The sequence below is a fragment of the Tympanuchus pallidicinctus genome, unplaced genomic scaffold (genome assembly GCF_026119805.1).
Source record: "Tympanuchus pallidicinctus isolate F22 unplaced genomic scaffold, pur_lepc_1.0 scaffold1, whole genome shotgun sequence".
NCBI classification, from domain to species: Eukaryota; Metazoa; Chordata; class Aves; order Galliformes; family Phasianidae; genus Tympanuchus; species Tympanuchus pallidicinctus.
The window spans coordinates 61,636,862-61,648,983 of record NW_026294618.1 but is presented as its reverse complement, the minus strand read 5'-3'; the positions used below and the strand labels follow the sequence as shown (position 1 = coordinate 61,648,983).

The following is a 12,122-nucleotide window of genomic DNA, read 5'->3' as shown; positions in this document are numbered from 1 at the left end:
CTCTGAATAAATGCTCAGGAACCATACCTAAAGATCATACAAGTTGATCTCCAACCAGGAATTTCATGGCATCAGTTGACCTTGACCTCCGGTCTGCACCTTTTTTTCATTCATTTGTGCTTTTTTTCTTTAATGCAGATGACTGTTATATTGTTAGCCTCCTGCGAAAGAGAGAAAGTAGTGGCAGAAATTGATTGTAAATGGTCAGGTCCACGTAACAAATAGAAAATAGGACAGGACTGAGGTTGATCTACGTGTGATTCATTTAAAGGTAGGCAGTAGAAGGTCTGATCATCTGCTGTAATCCTGTAAATGAATTAGCACCCTGCTTGTTTTTTTTTTTTTTTAACAGGGAGAATGTTGGTCCCTTCCTTGTACAAAGATGCATCTCTCTACATAGATGATGGATTTTGTTTGCCATGCAGTTATCTTGCAGCTGTTCGCTTCTTTATTCCATACAGTCTGGTTAAGAGGAAAGATTTTGTCTGATCTCAGTCAAGCTTTTAGTATATAACTTCAAACAGTCCTTATTTGCATAGCTTTTGTAGTCAGTGAACCAGTCTAGGTGATGTCTGAGAAAGTTTCTGTTTTGTTTCTGTACAAAGTTTCAAGTGTAATGATTTTCACTGTTATTTCTGTTGTCTTGTAACAGGAGTAGATCATACTGGTATAAGCAATTCCTGACCTAACTGTATCTGCCCCAGCAGTGCAACACTTCCAGATGGTAACTACTGAAGTGATGATGATCTGGCCATAAATGTAAAGGTATTTGCTTAGGCTCTGGCATTCCCATAGAGTCTGTAACAGGAGGAAGGGTAATCTTTCAGCATGCTCTGCTGGGATGTAGGGACAAAACAGGGCTCCAGCAGCCTGTAGGGATTTGCAGGTATGAGTGGTGGGGAAGTAGGAACTGTCCCCCACTCTGAGTGTTGATGCTACATTTCAGGGGAGACAAGGCAGCAGAGGGTGGAATTGATTTGGGTGATGTCAGTGGCTTGTTTGAATAAACTGTGCCATATCACATTTAAGTGAGGCTCCTTCAGGTCTCGGTATTGAAGGCTAAAGTAAGATACAAATTCACAGCGTGGGTGTCAGCTGCTTAGTACCTGCCTGGATACATGTTCTTACAGCATGATAAATTTTATCTCTGTTTCAGTGATGATTCACTCTCCCTAAAGGAGAGTACCTGGTTTACTACAGAGAAGAGGCATGTAAATAAGCCATTAATGTAAAAAATATCCGGCACTAACTTGCTAGTACTTATAACCTGAGAAATACTCTTTTTTCAGGTGAAAGAATTAACTCTGCTTATTTTTTTGGAGTAGTACTGATAGCAATGTGCCTATTCTCTTCTTTATGGAACTTCTTTACCAGAATCAGTTGATCGTGGTTTGCAGTGTGTAAGAAGATGGGTGTGGAGATAGATGCCAATTCAATGCTAATTAGGAAGGAAGAAGGTCAGATTGAAACAGTTTTTCTCCACTGCTTACGCTACCAAAGTGGGTAAATGTGCCAGGAAACTGCCAGGTGGCAGGTTCAAAATAAACAAAAGGCGATATTTCTTACAGGACTGCATGTTTAACTTGTGAGATCCCTGACTGTAGCCTGCTGGGGGGATCAGAAGTACCCAGATCTTCAGGAATGAGCTGCAAAGGTTCATGGATGAAAAACCTGTTGTGGGTGAACAGGTGCAAGGAGAGCCACTGACTTGGAAATCTTGCAGGATATGAGCATGCCATGATACTTTATTCCTCCTTGGCATTCACTGCTGGCCACTGTCAGACACTGGGGGTTGTGCTAAATACCATTTTACATCCACAGTTGCTTTTTTTATGTTCTTAACCATACTGCTTATGGTGTCTTTGTACCAGCACCACACTTAGGGAAGATGAGAATATTTTTTACTGTCTTAACTGCTGTTAAAGTGACAAAGTTCCTCTGTGTGGATGAGACTGCAAGAGGCACTTCCTTACCAACACATGGAATATGAATAGAGCAACTGAGTCAACAGTCCTTCAGAAAAATGTAATGTGACAGGGAATATTTTAAGTACATTTGTTAATAAGAAAAATAAAATCTTACTGTCTGAAGTCCATATGACAAAGAGTAATTAACTCTTAGAATTGCCAATTTGGGATTTTGATGATTTATCTTGAATAAAGAAAAACATTGTTTAGAATTTGATTGCAAGGGAAAAATGAGAGACATTCATATCAGTTAGATACATTAGATACTGATAAGTTAATTGGAACTTCATTTTCTGTTGTCACAGTTGTGCAGGTAGGAAAATCATGGCTGCAGCTTCTAAAGACTGACCAAAAATATTAGCATTTTGACTATTGATATTAGCATATTGACTACTGACTAATGATTAGGATCATTAGGAGATCCTAATGATTTGCACGCTGCAAACTTCGTGCTGGAAGAAACATGAATGAAGCTGTTTGTGGGTAGAGAAGAGGTCTTCCTTTTATCTTTATCACAAACTAACTAGGATGGAGTGAGACATACCTTCTCTGAAAATTAACATGCTATGGGTAATCTGTTGCACACAAGAAGAGGCTCAAACTCAGCTACTTGGGCCCTCTGTTATTCAAACAAGAACAGTGGCATTGAACCAGTTAAGGCTTTAGCTCTGTTGTTGCTTCCAGGTGGGGTCAATTGCTAGATCTGCCTTCAGTCTGCTCAGCAAGATGTGATTAAGATTCAGACAGGAAGATGCTAAAACTATATGCTTGTATACTGGTTCCCATGCCATAAATCAGCTAGGGATAATGAAGCCAGGGAAGTTCAGAAAATTTAGAGCTTTCCTTAGCTCTCATCCAAGAACTTCACAAACTCCTTGCTGTTTCCTTGCCTGGACCTGTGGTGTCCTAATGAGGCATCTATGGAGTCCTAAGGAGGAACTTTGGCACCATCAGCAAACCTCCTGCACCCAGCACCTTCCTGGTACCTCCCTACCTCTTTTCTCCCTCAGAAGCTTCAAGGCTTCTGAGTGCCAGATACCTGGGATGGGGTATCACAGGAACAACTTCTAACCAAAGGAGAAGCCTCTTGTCTCAGACCAGTGTTGTTGCTGGTCTATCTTTGCAGTAGACTGTGGGAATCAAGTTCTACCTATTATCTGCATAGACAGTGGAGACAAACAGAGCTGCCAGAAAGGAAGAAGTGGATGCAGCAGTTACAGCTGAAACAGGGAGTCCAGGTGTCTTGCTAGAATGGTAAGGGAACAGGAAGGAAGAGACTATACCACGGCCTCTTCAGCTTTCAGTCTTCCCAGACACAGCTGCCTTGTTTGAGACTGGGGGGATTTAAACTTACACAACACTCTCTCAGATTGATGTATTCTCAGCTTCCTTAAATAGCATCCATTATTATTATTATTATTTTGCCTCTAGTTCAGAACATGGTTGTATTTAGTACCCAAGTGCTTACAGTAGCCTTGGCATCATAATCTTAAGAGCCATGTAGTGAACTGGTGGTGAGGGAAAGGGGAAATAGAGCAGCAGTTTCTGGGCACACTTCAGTATGCTGACCCACATTTAGGAAGTTAATTTTGTGCCTTTCGTTATCTTGTTTCAGAAGAACCATGATAGAAAATGCACAGGCTTGGTAAACAAGCTAATTACACTGAGAAAATACCTGGCTACACATCACTGATTTTGATTCTTGGGAGAAACTGACTTCCAAAACATTGTCATTCAGCAAAACTCTGAGGAACTGTACAGTTTTTCCTTGGTAAACATTCCTTTATCTAACAGATGCCATTACCAGTGAAAAAAGAAATAGTCACGTGTACTCCCTTTGTGAAGTGGAAGCCTTCAGGCAGAATAGATGATGTTCACTTAAAACCCTATAATTCTGTGAGTGAAGAAAGTTCACTCAGTTGGTGGATAAAATGTACTGATTTTCTTGTCTTCATGCAGAAGGTCAGGAGAAAAAAAAACGTCAGGAGGTCAAAAATAAACCAGGAAAAGTAAAAATAGTTCATAAGGCACATCAGTGTTAACAGATTGCTCTTCTTCCTGTAGCTTGATCTTATTGTGCTGCCAGGAGAAAAAGCCCTGAGAACATGCCAAAGCATTAAAAGCAGTACAATTGCATTTTGGAGGGCAAGAAAACAGACTCTGTGGGTAAAAGGCGATGTCTTTCACCTTGCATCTCTGATGGTGGCCCAAGGATCTCTTGCAATCACAAGAAGTGCCATTTAAAGACCATTTGTGTTGCTTGGGAGAGGTATTTGAACAGTATCTGTGCACTGTTGAGGCAACTTTAATTGGATTCTTGTTTATATAATGCAATTAAACTATTGCCCTTCTGATGGCAAACTATTCAATGAGATAATATTGTTTGGGTAAGGGCTGTTAAAAAGTAAAGCAACTTTTGACATACTTCGCGTTTACTGATTCTAATCTTCTGAAGTCACCTTATGAAGTGCAGAAAATCCCCTCTGTGCCTTGCACTCATTTCATAAAGTTTTTTTTTCCTGTTTTTCTTTCTTTCTTTTCTTTTTTTTTTTTTTTTTTTTAACAAGAAATAGTATTCTGACAAGTTCACAGCAGTCTTTGCTCCCTGTTAAGTGAGTGAAGGTCTCCCTGGTATTAGGCATCTCCAAACAGATTAATGTCTTTAGTTAAAACATTCCATGTAGGTTCAATTTTAGATTGCAGACAAAGATTTTGGTCATCTCTCGTAGAAAGATGCTCAGCTCAAACATATGGCATTTGATTCTCGCTTGTATGTAATGACTTAAAAGCTTCATTATTCCTTCATATTTGACATGCCTAAATCGAATAGCTTCTCATGCCACCTTGTTAGTTTGCTAGCATAGAGGCATTTATATGCTTATACTGAATGCTCTGATAAGACATAGATTAGGTTGTAATGGTTTTCTATTTGGAACTAACCTCCGTGAAGAGAGGAATAGAAGGCTGAGGCCTGGAAATGTACATCAGTGGCAGGACAGTCTGTCCTTCATAGCTATCATATGCAGAGATTAAAACAAGCTAAATGAATTGGCCTTCTTCTCTCCAGCCTGAATTTTGACCCTCGCCTCAATTTTTTTCTCCTGAGGTGATGTTGAAATGTCTGAAACGCACTACACAGTCTTGTCTGCTCTTCTGCTCTTGACTTCTTTCTACCTGCACCTGGTTATCCCTATGGTTCATATTTGCTAATGAGGAGACTTATTCTTGAGGCCTCCTCTTGCTAGAGCTGTCTACTGTTTGTGATATAGATTTTTGCCTTTCTGAAATCCTTTTGATTTTTATTATTATTAATATATATATATTTGCTTTTAAAGGTTTCTTGTGGCAGTGGTTTTCAATCTTTTAAATGTTGGACCTGGCTAGTCAGTTTACTTATTCCTCTCTCCACCCCAAAACAGCATTTCTTGATAATTCAGGATGCCTTCCAGCTTCCTGATCATGCCTATTCCCTTTCCTGTGGGACAATGAAAGCTTGTTCTACCCAGTCACTGTGAGTAGGCAGGACATAGTTTTAAGCTGTATTCTAAACAGCTCAGTTTTTTTTTTCCTCCACCTCCAAACTGCATCTGAGGCCAGAAAGGAAATGAATCTGACAGCTCTTAAAACAATTTTGTAACATTTTTGTCATATTCTCAACACAAAAAAGTTTCAATCCCTGTTCTTACAGCATAACCAGGACTTAGGTGAAAGTCCTGTTAGAAACCAAAGTGTAGTATGAACTAGAAATACAAATTCTCTTAACTATTTTTTCCCCAGCTTTTTTTTAGATGGTAAGTTCTGTTGGCCCACGTGTGAAACTTCTTATAAGGCCATTTTCCGGCAGAAAGTCTGGATGGGCAATTACCTAGTGCTTATTCTGCTCCTGAAATTCACATTTTTCCAAGTCATTAAGGCAGGATGCGAGTAGGAAAAAAAAGTGTGCTTCCACAGCTTTAATTTTCTGCCAAACCACTCCTGAATGTGGCATGTCTTCAGTGTCACGCATAGAGACCCAAAGTAGTCTCCATACTGGAAGTGACAGATCCTTATTGGCATAGCACTCTGCCCCTAAAAGCTGGTTGTACTAAGGGGCTGGGTGTATTAAGTTGAGAGTCATGCTGTGGTGACGTGGCTATCCTTCCACTGGGACTTCAGCTAAGGCTACTTTTACATACCTTCTATTTCAAAACTAGTCTGTTAGAGCTGTCCCTGCATCTTGCACAGTAACATATTGTGTTGTGTAGGCATACCCCAGAATTTCTCTGAAATAATATCGGAGGAAGTCGAATGTATGAGGAAGTTATCAGACGTTAGTAACTCAACTGGCTTGAGATCCGTATTTCAAATAGTCATGATTCTTTTTCTTTTTTATATCTGCAGGAAAACCACACTAAATACAAAATGGAAAGTTAAGCAGTTTGAACCACAGTGGAGGAAGACAGTTAAAAGTCTAACAAGAAAAGGAGTATGATTTTTATCTTTTCTATTATTATTATTGGAGCCATCAGAAATTTTCTGCCTGCATTGAAAAAAAAAAAAACAGTCAAACAAACAAATCTTGAAAACTCAATTAGGAGACTATGAACTATGTGATTAGAAAGGTTTTTACTTAAAAATATGCATGATTTTCCATGAAAAGATGAACTATGGGGTACCAGAATTTTTGAAACTGTTCAGCTCTTATGTGGTCATCTTCCTTTCCTGCTATGTCATATGGTTTGATTTTTGGGTGGTCTTGTGTGGAGCCAGGAGTTGTGCTTTATGATCCTTGTGGGTCCCTTCCAACTCTGGATATTCTATGATTCTTATTTTGTCTGTGAAATTTTGTGTGGTTTGGAATATGTTTAATTTATATAAGATCGTATTGGGACTTCTGATGCTTGAGAATGCTCTGCTTGGCAGAAAAAAAGTACCATGCCATGGTTTGAATTGCTTGTACTGCCTCTTTTTTCTCCTTCAGTTGCTATAATACACTCAAAAGCCTTGGAATATGTCTGTTGTGGATACAATTGAACTTACTTGCAAGTTACCCCCTCCATCATGACCTCCGTATGCTCATTACTATTTGGTTCCAAACCCCTTCCTATTTCCCTCACACAAAGAGATGGAGATGTGTTACCCTTTCTTACATGCTGGAATAATTTTGAAAAATAATTTTCCCCCTCATCTAATTCAATTTAAGTGATCTGTACTAGCTCAGTACCTAATAGTTAGGGTTTTGATGCCAGACATTTTAGAGAAAATGTAGGCTACGAACAGCAAGTGATGTTCTGTCAGTATGTCTGGATTCTCAGCAATTCCTGTTGCAAAGATGGTGACAGCAATCTTAGGGAATGAGAAATGAGGGGGTAAAGTCACCTGATGGATTCTTCTATCATACGTAAATTAAATTCTCATACATTTTCTCCATGGAAAAGTACTATCATTGAAAGGAGAAAGGTGAAGTGGGAAATTTGGCAAAACTCAGATAAGGAAAAAACAAATATAAATAGGTACAACTGCAGAAAAAAAATAGTTTCATCTTGCAAAAATTTCTAGGATGGTCTTGTGGCATTTTTTTTATTACTTCTTTTGCATGCTAGATATTTTTGCCTTTGAATGTTTGTAGCCGATCTCATGCAAAAATGATGGAGGTACAGGTGAAAAAACAGTTCTGAATACCTTTCATGCTCCTTTTATGTGTGCCTAAACATTATTACCTCTCATTTTCAGGCTTTCCCTTCTGTAGTACCTACAAAGGGGCAGTATATGATCTACCCCTCAGAAAGGAAGGAATTAAATAATTTCCATATAATATTTCACTTGAGAGTTTTATCATCATTGAAATGGAATTAATTTTCAACAGCCCTGGAGAATTACATGTGACTGGAGCCTGACAGGTTTAGCTCTGGAAATGTCAGTGCAGTCAGAAGGTCAGAATTATAACACCCTAATTTAAACAAGCATCTCTGGATGTGGGTGTAGCCATTTCCAAACACTCAAGCTGGTTGTATTCACATTCATGGAGATATTCTTGAAATAATGCAGTATCTTCTCAATGTTCTCCAGAAAAATATATCTTTAGGAGAGCTGGCCATTAATCATACATCAGAGAAGAATCTTCTCTAACCCAAGAGACAGTCTGAAGGGCTGATTCTGTCCAAAACACATGGATGAATCTCTAACAGCATGTGACCCTGCTTACCCCTCTCTTGCTCTGCTTCCAGAGAAAGGTTTTACGGTATGTGCTTTGGGAATCTGGAGGCTGTTTGGCACTGAAAATAAGCTAATGCAAAACACAGTCGAAAGGCTTTCATGTGAGCTCCTGAGGAGAGGCCACAGCTCTGAAGGGTATGTGCAGCCTTGGGTTTGTTTACGAGAAGAAAGATAGAACTGTTGTGGGAAATGGCCGCGTCATTGTTCCTATGGTGTTTGTACATTGTTTATAGGATACTGCCAAGTGGCTCGCACAAACACACTTGCAGTAGCTCAACTTGGGAACTGCAGATCCTCCTTTCGATCTCAGTACAAAGATAAAAAGGAGAGAGTTGTTTAAATGTGTACAGTTCACCGATCTTTACTTGTTTGAAGCCTTATTTTTCCTCTTATGATTGTTAATCTTAGTGCAGGTGAGTTTCTAAAACACGGTAGAGACATCCTTACCTATATCAGCATCTAAAATCCATGGTTATATCTTTGAGTAAACCACTGAATTTCTGAGTAGTGTGACTATAGTTGTATCTGTAGCCATCTCCATTGCCTGTGGTTTTCCCTTTTCTAATAACACATAAGTAATATTTCAGGTTCAAATGAAAAGTATTTCTGCTCTTGTTTTATAAGAAAGATAGTATGTTGTACTAGAACACTGTAAGTAAAGCTGATTTCTCTATCCATATTTTGCAGAATCATTTTACATTGTCAGATTAATTTTATTCCCCATAGGTATGTCCTGGACTCCTCTATAGTAATTATTTTTGATGCCTCCACTAACGCCTACTGCTCAAAGCAAAGATGATATATTTCAGACTCCCCTGTTGAATGAATTTAGCCAACAATCCACTCATGGTACTGGCAGATGTTTCTGCTTTCTTTCTTTCCTTCAGGCCAGTAAAAACTTTATAAATCTTCCCTCTGCCATTTAAGAAATGTGAGAACTCTCCCCCTTGACACCTAAAACATCTCACTGGCCTTGTCTGCATAAGACAGAACACATGTTTGTAGATACTGCAAACACCTGAATTTAAACGAACTTTAAGCTGCTGCTTTTATAAAAGATTGATTCAGATCAGACCAAGCTCAACAAAACTGGATTTTACATAGGAATATTTACTCCTATTTCTCCTGCATCCACTGTTGAAAAGCCATGAGCTTTGTTACTGTACTCTAGGAAGACCAAACCTTTGCATTGTTTGCTCCTGCTCTTTGTGTAATGTTGTGCCTCCTATCATTAGTAGCCATGAAGTCAGTGGACTATTTTTATTGATCTCAGTAGATGTTAGCCTAAAATCTATAGAAAATGCATGAAATTCTGCTCCTAAGCAAGCCTGAGACATATTCATCAGAAACTTTCCTCTATCTCGATTTCAAAATGCTAATGCGTTCCTTAGTTTGCTCGTCCACTGCAGAAGGCCACGGAGTTCCAAGCAGCTAATACTCATGTTCAGTTTTTGAATGTTTTAGGGCTTCTCCCGTTCGGGAGATGTAGATATGTAGATTATTTCCTGGGAAAATTTGAGGTGAACTGATTATTGGAGTCCAGCTCATTATAGACTAGTGTAATTTTGAAGCTAAGTTTTGCTAAGAAGCTGAAGATTGATTGGCTAGGGAGACAAAATTAACCTTTCACTTTATAATTTATTAGAAAATGTCAAGGTGTTGTAACCAGAGGCTGCTGAAGGCTTCAAGAAGATGAATAATTATGACATGATAAGGCATGGCTGAGGAGGAATTTTTTAAATTGCTCCAGTATGAATAATGTACAGGTAAGTATTCTAGGAAAAATACATAAATGCATGTAACTGCAAATCAAGACTGACCTAAACTTCTGAATTATTATTTAGTTATTTTTGATTGTGACATTCTTGGAATTTATCTAAAACAGTAGCTATTTACCTTTTGTATTGCATTAGATTGCTTTGCTTTGTATTATATTATATCAATATTATGTTAGGTGCTATACTAACATAATAGCTCTAAGACAGCCACTACAGAAGAAATATCCTATCAGTGCAATATTCTCTTTCTGTTGTTTTCATAAAGCAATGAGGTGGTGATCTCTACCTTGTCATCTCAGCAACATTCTTTCTTCTGTTACTCAGTGAGCCTGTCTGCACAGTAGTTGCAAGGTTTCGCTAGGAGAATTTATATTTCATTTATTGGGGTCTTATACCTACCTGGATATTATGTATATCTTGTACATGCTCTTCAACTGTAAATCTCAAATGCTCAAATCAACTAGAGGTTAATATTGGTGAATTTAAGGGATGAATTCACATGTAGCATCATAGAATACCCCAAGTTGGAAGGAACTTACAAGGATCACCGAGTCCAACTCCGATATGATCTGTGCTGAGCTATGCTAACAGAAGCTGACTAAGCTAACAGAAATATGAAAGATTATGAACACTTGTTTAAAACAAACAAACAAACAATGAAAATCTTCATAAGGAAAACTCTCTTTAAAATAACTTTGCTACAGGGTTAGCTGTTAATTTACATCAACCAAAGGAGCCTGGACACGTCTGGGATCTGACATTTGGATGGAATAAGTATCCAGAACTCATGTTTTAGTTTGCAGCACGTATGAGAAATGCCAGCTTCTGAACAGGATGTACTTAAATTCAAGAGCTGCTTTGGAAACCCGTTGTCCTAGCAGTGATGGAATTAGGAGAAATTCTAGGGACAGCTTCAATGAAAATGCTATTTGCTTCTTAAATGCCAAAAGATACAAATAGTCATTTAGAACTATAAGAACACATAGAAGAACTATAGTAACTGTGGAAAGGGGAAAAAAAAAAAAAAAAGAAAAAGGATGAAACAGCTATGTGTGTTGCCCTTCAGCATCTAATTTATTAATAAAACTGCTGTTAGTATTGCTGCCATTCTACTGATTTAAGGGTGGGCAACCACCATGCAGTGGTCTTACATTTTGTTATTCAGGTTCTGCAGACTAGTATGTACACTGGGCAATACTTGTGTAGCTAGTAACCTTCCTATTATCCTCTCTTGACCACCTATCCACCTCATTGTTGCTTTAAACCATTCCCTGAGCAACAGCCTGACCACCTTTGCCTACAGTGGGTTTTCCTAGACTTCTAGCAACTCAATTCCATGTTGGATCAATGGCAGTTCTCTCTGTCACCAATCAGGCAGAATTGAGCTTTCAATATATCAGAAGCAGCAACTTAGTTGTACTGACAGTTCAGAGATTTTTGGAAGGATTACCTGTAGAAGGCATGGGCGCTCTGAATGTAGATGACAGATACTTTACTTAAAAGGATTCTCTCTCTTTTTTTTTTCTTCCCATTTACTTTGTTGAGGAGAACATCCCTTCAAACATTTCATGATGAGAAATAACGTGTTTAACAATGGTAGAAATATGGCCAAAGCTTTCGTATCTGCTGAGGTTTAAGGTGATTAACAATCAGCCTATGCCTCTACTGATGTTTTTTTTTTGTGTGTGTGTGTCTGCCATAAGTAACCAATATTCTAACATTGATATTGCTATTGTAATCCCATGTATTGGGTATGTCCATGTATTACATGTTCTGCTGAGGTTTAGACTTTGGCAAGTGTTACATTCACATCAGTGAGAGGCAGCTTGTGCGTCTGGGTTTCGCATTAGGAACACACGCTTTCAATTGCGTAAAACTCATTCAGAAAATTGACTGAACTGTTTTCTTAAGTGGGAAGGTATATTTTTATACCACTGGAGTAAAAGTTTTAAGTTCGTATGTCCTTGCTCTTGATTGCAGAAAAATATATGAATACAGTGCACGTATGACATTCTGTCTGTGTAATGAAGAAAATACCTATTTTGACTACACAGTTTTCCATGTAAACTACTGAGCTTGCAAATACCACAAGTTTGTGGTCTGTTGTCCTGTATGGCAAAAAGGCAAATATTACCCTCTTGAAGTCAATAGTAAAACTGTTTTTTTTCAGTGGCCCAGCAGT

At 38.5% G+C, this 12,122-nt stretch overlaps 1 long non-coding RNA gene across 2 annotated transcripts; it reads left to right on the top strand.

Moving 5' to 3' along the window:
- The first annotated feature begins 652 nt into the window (after positions 1–652).
- On the top strand, positions 653–11,630 carry LOC128084152 (uncharacterized). Of its 2 annotated transcripts, XR_008208363.1 has the most exons (3): positions 653–765; positions 6,348–6,432; positions 10,645–11,630. It is a non-coding gene; the product is annotated as an uncharacterized LOC128084152 (long non-coding RNA). The 2 variants fall into 2 exon arrangements; XR_008208362.1 differs by lacking the exon at positions 10,645–11,630 and having other exon boundaries at positions 6,348–6,896.
- Positions 11,631–12,122: the final 492 nt, after the last annotated feature.